The sequence below is a fragment of the Camelus ferus genome, chromosome X (genome assembly GCF_009834535.1).
Source record: "Camelus ferus isolate YT-003-E chromosome X, BCGSAC_Cfer_1.0, whole genome shotgun sequence".
NCBI lineage: Eukaryota > Metazoa > Chordata > Mammalia > Artiodactyla > Camelidae > Camelus > Camelus ferus.
Window position 1 is genome coordinate 50,847,923 of NC_045732.1, and position 17,153 is coordinate 50,865,075.

The following is a 17,153-nucleotide window of genomic DNA, read 5'->3' on the forward strand; positions in this document are numbered from 1 at the left end:
ACCATGGAAGAATTTTTCTTTTATCCCAGATAAACAGTTTCTAAAGCAACAAAAGTTTGATTAAGGGTAGTAGGGAAAATGTAGTAGAAAATGAAATTGATGATTCTAGTCTAGGCAGACACCTAAATGTTGGATTCAGAAGGGACTCAATCTGCAAACTTTCTTTAACCTGTCATTCTATTTGGGTTCACTGGCTCCCAGGCTGATTTATTTCATTTGCAGGTAGTGGTTGGCTAATGTAGTTATTTAACTATTGTGAGGACCTAGGGAGCAGTTTTTGTTATGGGGTTGATGGATGTAAATATAGTACTCAAGGTTGTTTATTTACTGTGTAAACACAGAGTGCTTTCAGTTCTGATTGGACAATTAATAGCAAAACAGCAACAGAAAATATTTTTGGATGATTTAATAGATATCATAAATTTGATCTTGTTGCAATAGATATCACAAACTTAAAATTATCTAAAAACGAATTTCACTAATATATGCAGTCTCAAGTCAAGCTTACTTAAAATGTTTTTATTTTTTAAGTTATTTTTTAAAATATATTTTTAAAATTTGCTTTTAAATAATCATCTGATAAATCCTCTTTCTAGATTTCAAAATAATCAGACCACCGGAAGGCAGAATCACTGAATTCAAGTTTTTTTGTTTTGTTTTTTTGTTTTTAAGCTATAGATGGAACCCACCAACCCATTTGTTTACTTTTGAAAACAGCTTCTTTGCTTCTAAGTAAAAGACTACTCCCAGCCAAAGATTTTGATTAAAATGTGTGAAGTGTTGGAAATAGCCTAAATGTCCATCAACAGATGACTGGATAAAGAAGATGTGGTATATTTACACAATGGAATACTATTCAGCCATAAAAACCAACAACATAATGCCATTTGCAGCAACATGGATGTCCCTGGAGAATGTCATTCTAAGTGAAGTAAGCCAGAAAGAGAAAGAAAAATACCATATGAGATCACTCATATGTGGAATCTAAAAAAAGAAAATACATAAATACAAAACAGAAACAGACTCATAGACATAGAATACAAACTTGTGGTTGCCAAGGGGGCAGGGGGTGGGAAAGGATAGACTGGGATTTCAAAATGTAGAATAGATAAACAAGATTATACTGTATAGCACAGGGAAATATATACAAGATCTTATGGTAGCTCACAGAGAAAAAAATGTGACAATGAATGTATATATGTTCATGTATAACTGAAAAATTGTGCTTCACACTGCAATTTGACACAACATTGTAAAATGATTATAAATCAATAAAAAATGTTTAAAAAATTTATGAAGTGTTGAGTGTTTAAACCTGGTGAAAATCAGATATGTCTAAGTTACTAAATCATGCAATTTCCCCATATTCATTTATAGTTGTGAGAGCTTTCTACTTCCAGTCTGTAGTCAGAACTTGCCAGTTTTAGTTGTGCAGTGCGTTTCCAGAAAATTTCTTAACCCCTTTGAGTCTATTTCCTTTTTTGCAAAACAGGGATAGTAACACTTGTCTTAATTGTAGAATGTTGAGAGATTCAAGTGGGATAATGAATGTGAAATTACCTTGTGAAAATTCAGATCATCCTTCACTGGTTGTTTTACCTTCAGCAGTCACTATACATTTTCTTTCCTTGTTGAAGGAAACTGCTACTACAGATTAGAGAAACTCCATTGAAATCTTAATATAGATTTTTAAAATATTCCTTACGTTTCTGACTTGATTGAAAATGTGCTGGAGGCTTGGGGAGTGTCCTCTCTGTATTTTGGGTCATTAAATCCTTAACAGAAGCACTGAACAATACTTGTTGACAGGATGATTAGATCAAATGTCTGGCCAATAAATAAAGCAGAAAGAATTTATCCTAGCAGCCTTATTTAAAGCAGGCAAGGCAAATGAGCTACTCCCAAAATCCTGGGACTTTGTTAAAATCCACTATCAAAGAGAGAAGATGGCAGAGTAGAAGGACGCTCGCAGCTCATCCTCTCCCACAAATGCACCAAGACTCACATCCACAGACCCACTCAGCCAACCAGAGCACCTGCGGAACTCCGACAGAACATCGCCCTCTTCAAAAGATAAAGACACCAAAAATCTGGTAGGAGAAAAGGAAAAAAGAAAGAACAAAAGGCAAAGGAGAGTGGGACGGGTCCCATGGGGAAGGAGCTGCAAAGGAGGACTAGCGCTCATTCGCTGGGTCTCCCCTCTCCAACTAAGAGGCCAGTGGGACAGAGGAGGACACTCCAAGGCTCGGATCTGTACAGAGCAGCCCTTGACTAACAGAACTAAGTTAAACGGGCACAGAGGGTCCCCCCGACACCCAGCCTGAGATGCAGGCCGGCAGCCGCGGGCAGGGCCAGGCTGCACAAACCGGGCGGAAGATGGAAGTGGCTGCACGGAGGCAGCCCCGGGGGAACGCAAGGGGCTGCGCGCCGTGGCTGTGGGTGCACAGGGCAGAACAACTTGGGCCCTCCATAAAACAACACGCTTGATGTGCCCTGGGGGGAAGGGTGCATACCCCCATCTCTGAAAACCCTTGGAAAGTTTTCAGGGGAAGAGAGGCAGGGCTCAGGCACAGCCACCATATCCTCTGGCGCTTAGCATCCAGGCGGGGGTGGGGGTGAAACCTGTATCTGCACCGAAGGACTTAGCAGCCTCAAAGGCCAGACTGAGACTTGTCTACAGCCCAAGGCAGATAGGATCCTTCCATCCTGGTCCCTCAGAGAACTTGCTCTGCAAAGACAAACAAGGAGCTGAGTTTTGGTCCGGAGCAGGGACAGGGCTGTTCCTCAGTCTTTCCCAAGCCCACCTGCGGAGCGCCGACCAAAGGTGGAGCACGCAGCCGCACACAGCAGCGGAGCTACCGGCGCCAGGAGAGGGAGGGCGGCCCCCGCCTTACGCGCAGGAACGCAGCCCCTGACCACAGTGCTGAGAGGGGGTGCGACCCGCCCTCCTACCTGGCCAGTCTGCAACATCTGACTGCGGCATCGGGAGGGACAGTGACCCGCCTGCCCACAGCAAAGGAGAGCTGCACCTGACCCAGTGTTGGGAGGAGGCGCGATCTGCTTGCAGACAGGTGCTGGGAGCAGCACAGAAGAGGGCGCCAACGGAGGGCCTCTGGAAACAGCAAGCTGAGCTTCCAAAACAAGACGAAGACAGAAAGATTTCACATTAAAAGCACACAGACTCCAGGAGAACAATGACACCCCCCCTTTTTTTAAAATCTGTTTTTACCTGTTCTATTTTCTATTACCCTCTTAATTTTTACTTCTTAATTCATTTCTATTTCTCTTGGGTTTTGATGTCCTGTTATTGATTAGACACAGGTTTCAAATACATATTTTCATCTTCCCCCCCCCTTTTTTTTAAAGGATTTAAAAGGATGTCTCAACTCGATTGATATTCTGCTTCAACTCGCTCTTCTATTATTCATTATACACAGTTTTCAAACCTTCTTTCTCCCTTCTTTTAAAATTCTTTCTCTCTCTCTCTTATTTTTTCTTTTTTTCCTAAGTCTTATTCCTAAATAGGCATTAGATAGATAAACTCCTTAAGGACCAAAATAGACAACTGATACTCCATAAACCACAGTGCCAGAGAGGTATGAGGAAGATGAAGAAGCAGAGAAACATTTCCCAATTAAAAGAACAAGAGAAATCCCCTGAAAGAAAGATCAATGAAATAAATATCAATAGCATACTAGATCAAGATTTCAAAAAAGGAGTGATCAAAGTGCTGAAGGAATTAAAAGAGATAGTGTTTAGAGATATAAAATGTGTCAAAAATGAAATGGAATCTATAAAGAAGAGCCAAGTAGAATGGGTAAACTCATTGACAGAGATGAGGAATGATCTAATAGCTGTGCAAAGCTGACAAGATAATGCAGAGGAATGAATTAGTGACTTAGAAGACAGGACAACAGAAAGCACCCAATCAGAACAACTGCAAGATAAACAAATAAAAAATAATGAAAATAGCATAAGGGACCTATGGAATAATATAAAGCATCCCAAACTTCGCATAATAGGGGTCCCAGAGGGGAAGAAAGATCAAAGGGGATTGAAAAGATTTTTGAAGAAATCATGAATGAAAATTTCCCAAACTTAAAGAAGGAATCAGATATCCAAGTACAGGAAGCTCAGAGGGTCCCAAACAGGAAGAACCCAAACAGACCCACACCAAGACATATCATAATCAAGATGGCCAGAGTGAAGGATAAAGAAATGATCCTAAGGGCAGCAAGAGAAAAGGAAAGAGTAAGTTACAAGGGAACCCCCATAAGGCTCTCAGCTGATTAATCTACACCAACACTACAGTCCAGAAGGGAGTGGCAAGATATATTCAAAGTCCTGAATGAAAAAAAAGATGTAGCCTAGGATAATTTATCCAGCAAGGCTATCCTTTAGGATAGAAGGAGAAATAAAGAATTTCACAAACAAGAAAAAGCAGCAGGAGTTTAGCAACACTAAACCCAAGCGAAAAGAAATATTGAAAGGTGTATTCTAAATAGAAAAGCAGCAGGATGCTACAGAAATGAGAAACTCATAACTGGAAAGGTGATAACTCATGAATTACAAATAAAATAAATACGAAATTATAAAAGAAGACATACAAATCACTGAGAGTGGGAGAGCGAGGCAGGGAAATATAAAATATTTTTTTCTTTCTTTTTAAAATTTTTTTAATGGTAGGATGGGTTTGAGATCATGTTACTATCAGTTTAATAAAAATAGTTATAGTAATGGGCTAATAGATTTACGAAAAGGGGTAACCACAAGCCAAAAACTTACAAGGGAATCACAAACACTAAATAAATTACTGATAATACAAAGGAAAATTACCAAACCACAAAAGGAAGAAGAAAGGAACAAAGAGGATATACCAATTCAACTGCAAAGATAAGTTCAAAATGGCAATAAACACACATCTATCATTAATTACTGTAAATGTTATTGGACTAACTGCTCCAGACAAAAGACACAGAGTGGCAGACTGTATAATAAAGGAAGAACCTTCAATATGCTGCATACAAGAGACCCACTTTAGGGAGAAGGACACATATAGAATGAGAGTGAAAGGAGTGAAAATGATATTCCATGCAAATGGAAAAGCCAAAAAAGCAGGTGTTGCAGTACTGATTTCAGACAAAATAGACTTTAAAACAAAGGCCATAAAGATAAAGAAGGACATTTTATAATGATTAAAGGAGTGATACAAGATGAGGACATTACACACGTTAATATATATGCACCCAATATAGGAGCACCTACGTACATAGAACAATTACTAACAGAGATAAAGGGGGATATTGATGGGAATACAATCATAGTTGGAGATTTTAACACTGCATTAACATCACTAGACAGATCTTCCAGACAGATAATAAACAAGGCAATAGAGAAATTAAATAATACAATAGAAAAACTAGATTTGGTGGATATTTTCAGAGCATCACAACCCCCAAAATAGGATATACTTTCTTTTCAAGTGCACATGGAACATTTTCCAGGATTGATCATGTACTTGGGCACAAAAGAAACCTCAACAATTTTAAGAAGATAGAAATTATCTCAAGCATCTTTACTGACCACAATACCATGAAACTGGAAATTAATAACAGAGAAACAAAGGAGAAAAAAAGGAAAGCATGGAGATTAAACAATATGTTACTGAGAAACAATGGGTCAATGAGGAAATCAAAGCTGAAATTAAAAAATACCTTGAGACAAATGATAATGGAAGCACAACCACTCAAAACCTATGGGACACAGCAAAGGCAGTGATAAGAGGGAAGTTTATAGCGATACAGGCCTTCCTCAAAAAAGAAGAACAATCTCAAATAAACAATTTAACCCACCACCTGAATGAATTAGAAAAAGAAGAACAAAAAGCCCCAAAACGCGGCAGAAGGAAGGAAATAATAAAGATCAGAGAGGAATTAAATACAATAGAGATTAACAAGACTATAGAAAAAATCAACCAAGCCAAAAGCTGGTTTTTTGAAAAAGTTCATGAAATCGACAAACCTCTGGCCAAACTCACAAAGAAGAAAAAACAGAGAGCACAAATTAGCAAAATAAGAAAGGAAAATGGAAACAAAATAGAAATACAGAATATCATACGAGAATATTATGAAAAACTATATGGAACCAAACTGGATTATCTAAAGGAGATGGACAAGTTTCTGGAAACATACTGTCCACCAAAACTGAATCAAGAAGAATCTGAACACTTGAACAATCCGATCACTAGAAAGGAAATACAAATAGCAATTAAAAACCTCCCTACAAATAAAAGTCCAGGACTGAATGGCTTCACCGGGGAATTCTACCAAACATACAAAGAAGAACTCATACCAGTCCTTCTCAAACTCTTCCAGACGATTGAAAAGGACGGAATACTCCCAAACTCATTCTATGAAGCCACCATCACCCTGATACCAAAACCAGGCAAAGACACTACAAAAAAAGAGAATTATAGGCCAATATCACTGATGAACATAGACGCCAAAATCCTCACCAAAATTTTAGCAAAAAGAATCCACCAACACATAAAAAAGATTATACATCATGACCAAGGGGGGGTTCATCCCAGAGACAAAAGTCTGGTTCAACATACGCAAATCAATCAATATAATAAATCACATCATCAAGAGAAAGGACAAAAACCACATGATCATCTCAATCGATGCAGAAAAAGCACTTGATAAAATTCAACACCCATTTATGATAAAAATTCTCACCAAAGTGGATATAGAGGGAACATATCTCAAAATAATAAAAGCTATATATGACAAACCTACAGCCAGCATAGTACTCAACGGTGAAAATCTCAAAAGTTTCCCAATAAAATCTGGGAGAAGACAAGGATGCCCACTATCACCACTCCTATTCAACATAGTCCTGGAAGTCCTAGCCACAGCAATCAGGCAAGAGAAAGAAATAAAAGGGATCCAAATTGGAAAAGAAGAGGTAAAAGTGTCATTATATGCCGATGACATGTTACCATATATAGAAAACCCTAAAAGGTCCACACAAAAGCTACTAGAGCTGATTGAAGAATTCAGCGTGGTAGCAGGTTACAAGTTTAATGTTCAAAAATCAGTTGCATTTCTTTACACTATTGATGAAGCAACATAAAAAGAAAGTAAAGAAACAATCCCCTTTTAAATAGCACCCAAAGTAATAAAATATCTAGGAATAAATCTAACCAAGGAGGTGAAAGTATTATACAGAGAAAACTATAAACCATTGATGAAGGAAATTAGGAAGACTTAAAAAAATGGAAAGATATCCCATGCCCTTTGATTGGAAGAATCAATATTGTTAAGATGGTCACACTGCCCAAGGCAATCTACAGATTTAATGCAATCCCTATCAAATTACCCAGGACAGATTTCACAGAACTAGAGCCAATCATAATAAAATTTATATGGAACTGTCAAAGATCTAGAATTGCCAAAACATTACTGGAGAAAAAGAATGAGTCTGGAGGAATAACTCTCCCAGACTTCAGACAGTACTCTAGAGCTACAGTCATCAAGACAGTTTGGTATTGGTACAAAAACAGACATATAGACCAATGGAACAGAATAGAGAGCCCAGAAATGAACCCACAAACTTTTGGTCAACTCATCGTCGACAAAGGAGGCAAGAATATACAATGGAATAAAGACAGTCTCTTCAGCAAATGGTGTTGGGAAAACTGGACAGCTGCATGTAAAACAATGAAGCTAGAACACTCCCTTACACCATATACAAAAATCAACTCAAAATGGATTAAAGACTTAAACATAAGACAAGATACAATAAACCTCCTAGAGGAAAACATAGGCAAAACATTATCTGTCATACATTTCAAAAATTTTCTCCTACGAGAAATAAAAGCAAGAATAAACAAATGGGACCTAATGAAACTTACAAGCTTCTGCACAGCAAAGGAAACCAGAAATAAAACAAGAAGAAAACCTATGGAGTGGGAGAAAATTTTTGCAAATGAAACAGACAAATGCTTGATCTCCAGAATATATAAATAGTTCATATGACTCAATAAGAAAAAAATAAACAACCCAATCCAAAAATGGGCAGAAGATCTAAACAAGCAGTTCTCCAAGGAAGACATACAAATGATCAAAAGACACATGAAAAAATGCTCAATATCACTAATTATCAGAGAAATGCTAATCAAAACTACAATGAGGTATCACCTCACACCAGTCACACTGGCCATCGTTCAAAAATCCACAAATGACAAATGCTGGAGAGGCTGTGGAGGAAGGGGAACCCTCCTACGCTGCTGGTGGGAATGCAGTTTGGTGCAGCCACTATGGAAAACAGTGTGGAGATTCCTCAAAAGACTAGGAATAGACTTACCATATGACCCAGGAATCCCACTCTTGGGCTTGTATCCAGAAGGAAATCTACTTCAGGATGACACCTGCACCCCAATATTCATAGCAGCAATATTTACAATAGCCAAAACATGGAAACAGCCTAAATGTCCATCAACAGGTGACTGGATAATGAAGTGGTTGTATATTTACACAATGGAATACTACTCAGGCATAAAAACTGACAACATAAAGCCATTTGCAGCAACATTGATGCTCCTGGAAAATGTCCTTCTAAGTGAAGTAAGCCAGAAAGAGAAAGAAAAATACCATAGGAGAGCGCTCATATTTGCAATCTAAAAAACAAAGAAACAAACAAACAAACAAAATCAAAGCGTAAATACAGGACAGTAATAGACTCATAGAAAGAGAATACAGACTTGTGGTTGCCAGGGGGGCAGAGTTTGGGAAGGGATAGACTGGGATTTCACAATTGTAGAATAGATAAACAAGATTATTCTGTATAGCACAGGGAAATTTTCACAAAGCATTATGGTAGCTCACAGAGAAAAAAATGTGACAATGAGTGTGTATATGTCCATGTATGGCTGAAAAATTGTGCTGAACACTGGAATTGGACATGTCATTGTAAAATGATTATAAATTAATAAAAAATGTTAAAAAAAAAAAGAAATGGGGAACAGAGTAGGCTGACCCAGGACTTCTTCTTCCTTGCAACTCTCATTCTAAAGTTGTTCTCCTTTCACCTTTGTTTCTCCATTTAGAATCATAGAAAATGTTTTTAGTTAGAAAAAAAAATTCACTATCAGCAGAATTTTGCTATATACTGTTCTGGTCCTAGCACTGAAACATTGAATCTCCTTACCTGCTAACTTCAAGTTTGACGGGCTAGAGTCCTTTTGCATTCACTCTCAGAAGCAAGCTCCAAGTCTTCATTAAATCCAATCTACTTGTCCCTTGGAAATTTAATCGTCGTTGGTGAGCTGTACAGTGAATCTGAATACCCTGGAGGGCCCTGAAAGTTCATGCCACTCACAGCGTGCCTGCTCTTTAGGCAAGCTTCTTTGAAAAGATGAGTTGTTGCAATTTTTAAGAGGAGAGAGGGCAGGGCACTTATGCTTGCCAATGTATACAGATTCTTCTTCCTCTTTCAGATTAGTCCTCAAACTGTTTAAAGCACGCCTCAGTTCGGAGTTCAAAGTGGGGGAGCGGAAGGCAGAGGGAGGGAGGAAGAATAGAAACTGGAGACTTGTAGGTTTTTGTGTGTATAAATGAGCTTTTAACACTAGCTCCAGCTGTTCAATCCTCAGGAAATCCCACAGCTGCTCTGAGATGGGAAGCAGGAAGGAGTATACTTCATCTAGTTTACTTCTCTCTGATTTTTATGATTTGAAAGTGGTTAGACTATTTGTAGGCGGAGAAAGATAATCCTACCAGTATATGCTAATCTAACTGCCATTATGTGGAACTTGATCTTAGGCAAGATAAATTTTACATCTCTCTCTCTCTCTCAATCTCTGATACTTGTGGTTCTATCCACATTCTAAGAAGCCTTTTCCTTTCTAGTGCCTTATCTCCTGAAAAATAATTTATTAGTTTGAGTTTTGTTTCCCTAAATCCCCACAGCAATAAATTACTTTCTTTGGATTAAAAGCATTTTTTTTCTCCTGTCACACTGAGAATGGTCTAGAATGACTGGGTTTGCTGTCAATGGTCCTCTGTTAGTAATTTAGAAGCCAGGTAAATGCTCTTGAGTTTTGGCTGGGCTCTAGGGTGCTGGAGCTTTGGGATGCTCTGTCTGACTTCTGGAGACTAAGGACATGACAGTCTGTTACATGCTGGTTGGAACTTGGGGCAGCACCTTGATGTTATAAACCAAAGGTATAATGATACCCTGATGTGGGTTGGTTACATCAATTATATTGAGCTATATTAAGATGGTTCATATGGGGATGGACATAAATATGTTCATACTAACACTTTTTAAACATAAACCTGTAACTGATAACCAATTTGGTAGCCTCAGTAAAACATGAGTCCAGCAACAGCCCTCTGGCCCACTACCTGCTGCAGGAACAAGGCCGTTTACTCAAATTTTGCATCTGTAGGTACCAGAATTATCTCACAGCCAATCTGGGGTCAGGGCTCTAAGCCTTCTGAAATCTTCATCATCTTTCATAAAATTCTTGACTGTGGTAGTGGTTGGAGGAAAAAGCCATTCAACCAAGTTAAAGAGAAAGATAACATTTGGATCCCAGATCAGATTATTTAATTCTTCCCTGGGAATTTTTACTAACTTAAGTAATATTATAACTAGAATTTCTTCAACTGAGCTTAAATTCCCCAGAGATCTAGGGGAAAGTTCATAAGGCAGACAGGATGAATTATTACTTCCCTTCCAGTCTAGACTGTTAAAACCATTTTGAGCTATGGTGGAAGGGTAGTGCATACTCAGGTAAGGAAGAAAAGAGAAAGTGGCTAAATCTTTGAGTTTCAAGATGGCATCACAAGCGCTGTGACAAAGAGGGGATGCCCTGTGATGCTTCCATGTCCTCTTCTACTCATTTCTTTCCTTAGATGTTTCTCTGCTTCCTGGATAGGAAAGGCGGTGCTCAACCCATCCCCAATTGTGACTTTGCCTTGTACAGTTGCATCAATTTATGCCATGTTTGTTATAATTGACAGCAGATTCCTTATCTTCTTTCCTCACCCTTCTATCGTTTCTTTTGCTTTCTGTCTTTATGTATGTATGTCTTTTACATACTTTCCCTCACATTTTCTGTCATTTCAGGAAATGGTGAAGTGTCAGACTGATATCTCTTTGCTGCCCTTGCTCTACTCTTTCTATTTTCCCCAGAATTTTTCAATTATTACTTTATTACTGGGATGGAGAGGACCAAGAAGGGGATGGTGAGGGAGAGGGTGAATAACCTGTAGTTGGATGGGGACTCCATCTTAATAAGTAAGACTTGGGTTGAAGGTTAAAGGATTTTCAGTCATCCAACATTCACATATTAACTATGAGCCAAAGGATTCGTAGCTTATGTGGACTTACAGAGCTGAAAAGTCTTTGAAAAATCACTTTGTTTTGACTTTTTATTAAGTTGAGTTGCTGAGGATATGACAGGTTTGATTAATCATTGTTTCTCCAGATGTTAACTCATTGCCTTGTTTGGTTGTCAAATAAATCTAGTCCAACTCTTTCGTATTACAGATGAAGTACTGAGGTCATAGAGGAAGAGAGCTTCTCAAGATATATTTGTTTCACCACAAAATTAAGAGGAATAATTTTTTTCCTTCCAGAACCAAAATTGTTCCACAGTCAATACTAGTAGGCACATTGAAAAGGTAGATAAAGAGTGTTACTATACTCATAGTTTAGTTCTATACACACATATACATTCACTGACAGTTTAGCTGTGGAAATATTGTCACCACTTTCCCTCTTCTTGCCCTGGGGCCTACCCATGGGTATAAAGCAATCCTGGATTGTCATTTCTGGTGAGGCCAGGGCACACTAAGTGAAAATTCTGGATGAGCTTGAATTAATCCTGTAGAACAGAATACCTAGGAGAGATGGTACAGATCATTTAAGCTAGCATCTCTACATTATTCTGTGCTGTCCAATGCAGTAATCACTAGCCGTGTGTGGTTATTTAAACTTAAATGTAGCTAAATGGAACCAGGTCAAATTAAATTAAAATAAAAATTCTGTCCTTCAATCACAGTAGCCACATTTCAGATGCTTAATAGCCACATGTTGGACAGTGGCTACAGCATTGAATGGCACAGATTTAGCATAGATTTTACAATTATTACCTAGCTCAGGGTAGAGAGTGTCATTAGTACAAGGTCATATAATTATTTGCCAAATTTGGGAAAAGAAACCAAGTTTCCAGATTCCCAATGGAGAGTAAGCAGATTTATTTTCACTCCCTTTGTATTTATTCCTATCTCAGTATGGGTCTATAGGCATGATTGAGGCACATTGACTGTGTGTAACTTTATGGGTGGGCTTTCAGGTTTCAGGAGGAGGGCAAATGGTTAGCATGGATGAGGGAGCTCATTTGCATGGATTTGTACAGTTCTTGCCTCTCTCCCTGACAGGATCAAAAGAAATAACATATGCAAAGATGCTGTGAAAAAGGGGAAAATGTTATACAAATAGAAGCTATAGTAATGATGATAAACTCCAGCTTTATTTCCTCCTACTTAGTGTGTGCCCCTGAGTCCAGCTGTAAGCTCCTCAAAGCTCTTACTACTCCAAACTTGCTAGCATAGCCTGAAATACCTTTAAGTGTAGTTCATGGTGAGTGTCCTCTTTCAGATGCCATTAAATTCAGGTCCACTAAGAAGTGACTCAAGAACTGACTCTCATAGGAGTGGTCATACACAATGAATTGGGAATCTTAGTGTTCTTATTAGAAAAAAATGATGATAGTAATATCAGCTCTGCTTATTTCACAGCATTTGAAAATCAAATAAAATGAGAGCCATAAAAGGGCTTAAAACTATAAGGTAATATGCAGATAAAATTATTTCATCATTTGTTTCTCCATCCTCTTCTCCTACACAGTGTTATTTCTCACTCAAAATATTGCATGAGTTCTTATAAATACAATTTTTTTGATAGAGAATTGTGGGTAACTTTGAGATGATTTGGAACACTGTAGGTTATGATCCCAGGGCAGGGAATTGCTGGCATTGAGGATCTAGTTGCAAAGGCCTATTTTTATGTCTGGAGTTCATTTTGCTACAATGACAGCATTTGCCATGCATATTTGTACGTGGCTGCTGTGGTATCAGCTAATGAAGTGCTATTTGTAAAACTGCCACAGCCATTGAAGCTGTCTGTGGGAAAACATTCATTTGACTTGAAAATGGAGTCCTAAAACCTGGGTTTATTAGGGCTCCATCACTTCTGATGTGATCTAGGAGACAGCAAGTCACTTGAATTTTCTGAGCCTCTGTTCTCCCCATTTGTAATTAATAATGGTAAAGGGTTAATAATCCCCACTGTCGCTTAACTGGGAATCAGAGTGAGCTAACACATATGAAAGTGCTTGTGAACTTTAAATAGCTGTACAAACAACCTCATAGCTATTTCCTAGTATTGGGGGAAATCCCCAAGGGACATACTCAGAAGCTGTTTGGCATATTTTCTTTATCTCAGCAGGGACCAAACAGCTCGCTAGCCAAGAAGGGAAATTGTCTTAAACATTTAATTTTGGGGCCTAGCCTTTAACTTGCTTTACCTCTCTTACCAAGACACCTTCACTTTGAAAAAAAACACAAGCAAAACTAGATTTGGGCAAAGATTTTGAAGCAAATAAAGCATGTTTTTAATTACTTCCCTTTTTTTCCCTTGCAGTACCCACTCCCTAGAGAGAGTAGAACATAGTGGAAGAAACTACATTCTGAGAGATTATATACACTAGTGGTTAATAGTGTAAACCCTGGAGGTGGACAGATCTGGGGTGAATCTTTGTTCCACCATTTACTAGTTGTGATCCTGGATAAGTTATCTAAACTCCTGGATGCTTAGATTCCTGTCTGTAAAATGGGGTCAATAATTACACTACCTTATGGAGTTGTTATGAGGCTTAAGGCAATAGTGCCTGACACAAATTATGCTTCCAATAAATATAGCTTTATTTTTATTCACATTATTGTTTTGTTCACTCAGAGTTATTTATAAAGTTACCAGCCAGGCATTTGATGCTGTCCCAAAGGATGACTTCTAGTTTGGAGCATTAAGAACTTTCCATCTTAGCTTTGCTGGTTTGGTGGTTTGTATAAGTGAGCCCTCAGACAATATTGGGCACACATTCAAATATAGAATAGAGTCTTGATTTTTAAAGAAATGATATTTCTACAGGCTTCCCAATTTACATTTTCAGGTGATTTTTCTTTTACTTTTGCTTACTGATTATCAGAAGTGCTTTACTTAGTAATGATTTGTCTCCTAATAAATATGTTAATTTCTGTTGTGCCCAGAGGTGGCTCACCACTGAATAGTTGGTGCCTAGATTAGCTGGTCAAGGCTCTGACCTTGGCTAAAAAAACTAACAAAATTAAAGATCATTTCCTATTCTTCAGAGAACACAAATAGTGGTATGTGTTTCACAGGGCTAAGCTGGGCCCCTTAAAATAGAATAGTTATGGTTATGGAATTAAGGGCTTAGTTTGTTTAATTTCATTATTTTTAATTTGGAACACACTTTTATAGATCAACCTTAAATTCACTTTGTCAGTTTGTAGATTGCCTTTGGTTCTATGAAGTTGTACCTAACAGTTTATTTCTCATTCATAGAGAAACATTGTGGGCAAATTTGTGGAAAGGAGACAAATATGTCATTACTGGTTGGTTGAACATTTTCTTTACAGAAGGAAAATACACTTAATAGGAAAAGGAGTAAAGGTTTGTCTGCTGATCAGGCACTCAAACTGATCACTTTTGTCACACCTCTTAACATAGAGCCTGAGTTATTGTTTTTCAATTTCTCACTGTTGATCAGATGAGGTCTGTGAAAGTACTTTGAAAATGGTAATGCACTATAAAATCCTGAAATTATTATTTATTAGCTTAGTGTTGGTTGTGAAATGTTCTTGTTAGATAATGTTGAACTTTCTCTTTTGCACAGAGATATTATTGATGTCTTCTTTCCTGTACAGAACAAATAATTCTAGTGTCCACCTGATTTCTAAATGAAACACATTCGTGAATCTGATGACTATTCAATCCTCAGTCTGTCTTGAGTCCAATATAATTTAAACAAATGAACAAACAAACAAGCAGTTATCAGGAGCAGTCAAAAAGGTAGCTGTAAGGGTCTGTCTGTTTGGTTCCTGAGATAAAGAGGCCTCTTCCTTTTACTCATTTTGGGTTTATAACTGTCAGTCCTTCTCTTCCTTCCTGTTTTAAGCAGGAAGTGCTGATAGCATTATATATAAATAAGCACTCCACATTGCATAACTGTTGCCTCCTCTCAGACTTTTAAGAGTGTGTCAGATAGTCTTCTTGTACTTAATAGGTACTTAGGTGAGCCAGTCAGAATGTTTTCAACAAAGAAGAAAAGGGGCTAGACATCTCCCTTACACGCTGTATATGGTTTCTTGGGGGCACAATTTATCTGCCAAACATGTGAAATTAACTTTATTTATTTACTTATATACTTATATATATATATATATATATATATATATATATATATATATATATATATATATATATATATATATATATTTATTGAAGTATAGTCAGTATACAATGTTGTGTTAATTTCTGGTTACAGCATAATGCTTCAGTAATACATGAACATACATATATTCATTTTCATATTCTTTCTCACCATAAGTTACTAGAAGATATTGAATGTAGTTTGCTGTGCTATAAAGTATGAAATTGTTGTTTATTTATTTTATATATATAAGTTAGTGTCTGCAAATCTCGAACTCCCAATTTATCCCTTCCCACCTTCCTCCCACTCTGGTAACCATAAGTTTGTTTCCTATGTCTGTGAGTATGTTTTTGTTTTGTAAATAAGTTCATTTTTTTTTGATTCCACATTTTCTTTCTGGCTTACTTCACTTAGTAAGACAATCTCCAGGACCATCCACATTGCTGCAAATGACATTATTTAATTCTTTTTTTATTGCTGAATAGTATTCCATTGTATAAATATACCATCTCTTCTTTATCCAGTCATCTGTTGATGGACACTTAGGCTGTTTCCATGTCTTGGCTATTGTAAATAATGCTGCTATGAACATTTGGGTGCAGGTGTCACTTTGAATCATGATTCCTTCTGGATAGTATGCCCAGGAGTGGGATTCCTGGGTCATATGGTAAGTCTCTTCCTTGTCTTTTGAGGAATCTCCATACTGTTTTCCACAGTGGCTTTCCTTGCTTCCCTCTCCCACTCTTAATGATTTAGATGTCTTACTTTACAATTTTGTGTTTATTGTTTTTGTAATTCATGGCAGTTATCTCCTTCCCAGTTATGAGTTTCTCATTTTTGTAGCATCCTGCTTTTTTTCTATTTAGAGTAGACCTGTGAATATTTCTTTTAGCACGGGTTTAGTGTTGCTAAACTCTTTTAGTTTTTGCTTGCCTGTGAAATTCTTTATCTCTCCTTCTATTCTAAAGGATAGCCTTGCTGGATAGAGTATCCTAGGCTGCATCGTTTTTTCATTCAGGACTTTGAATATATCTTCCCGCTCCCTTCTGGCCTATAGTGTTTGTGTAGAGAATACAGGTGAGAGCCTTATGGGGGTTCCCTTGTAATGCACTCTTTGTTTTTCTCTTGCTGCCCTTAGGATCATTTCTTTTCTTTTTAACATTTTTTATTGATTTATAATCATTTTACAATGTTGTGTCAAATTCCAGTGTTCAGCACAATTTTTCAGTCATTCATGGACATATACACAGTCATTGTCACATTTTTTTCTCTGTGAGTTATCATAATATTTTGTGTATATTTCCCTGTGCTATACAGTGTAATCTTGTTTATCTAGTCTACAATTTTGAAATCCCAGTCTATCCCTTCCCACCCTCCACCCCCCTGGCAACAACAAGTCTGTATTCTCTGTCTGTGAGTCTATTTCTGTCCTGTATTTACACTTTGTTTTTGTTTGTTTGTTTGTTTGTTTGTTTGTTTTTGTTTTTGTTTTTTAGATTCCACATATGAGCGATCTCATATGGTATTTTTCTTTCTCTTTCTGGCTTACTTCACTTAGAATGATTTCTTTATCCTTGGCTCTGGCCTTATTATGATATGTCTTGGTGTGGGTCTGTTTGGGTTCTTC

General features: G+C 37.6%; 1 protein-coding gene across 1 annotated transcript in view; it reads right to left on the minus strand.

Annotated features, from left to right (window-relative positions):
• The window catches only part of CYSLTR1 (cysteinyl leukotriene receptor 1), a gene marked incomplete at its 3' end in the record, with an annotated part of 32,743 nt that extends 23,303 nt beyond the window's left edge, over nt 1-9,440 (minus strand). The window contains exon 1 of the mRNA XM_032475413.1: nt 9,211-9,440. The remainder of the gene's footprint in view (nt 1-9,210) is intronic.
• Nucleotides 9,441-17,153: the final 7,713 nt, after the last annotated feature.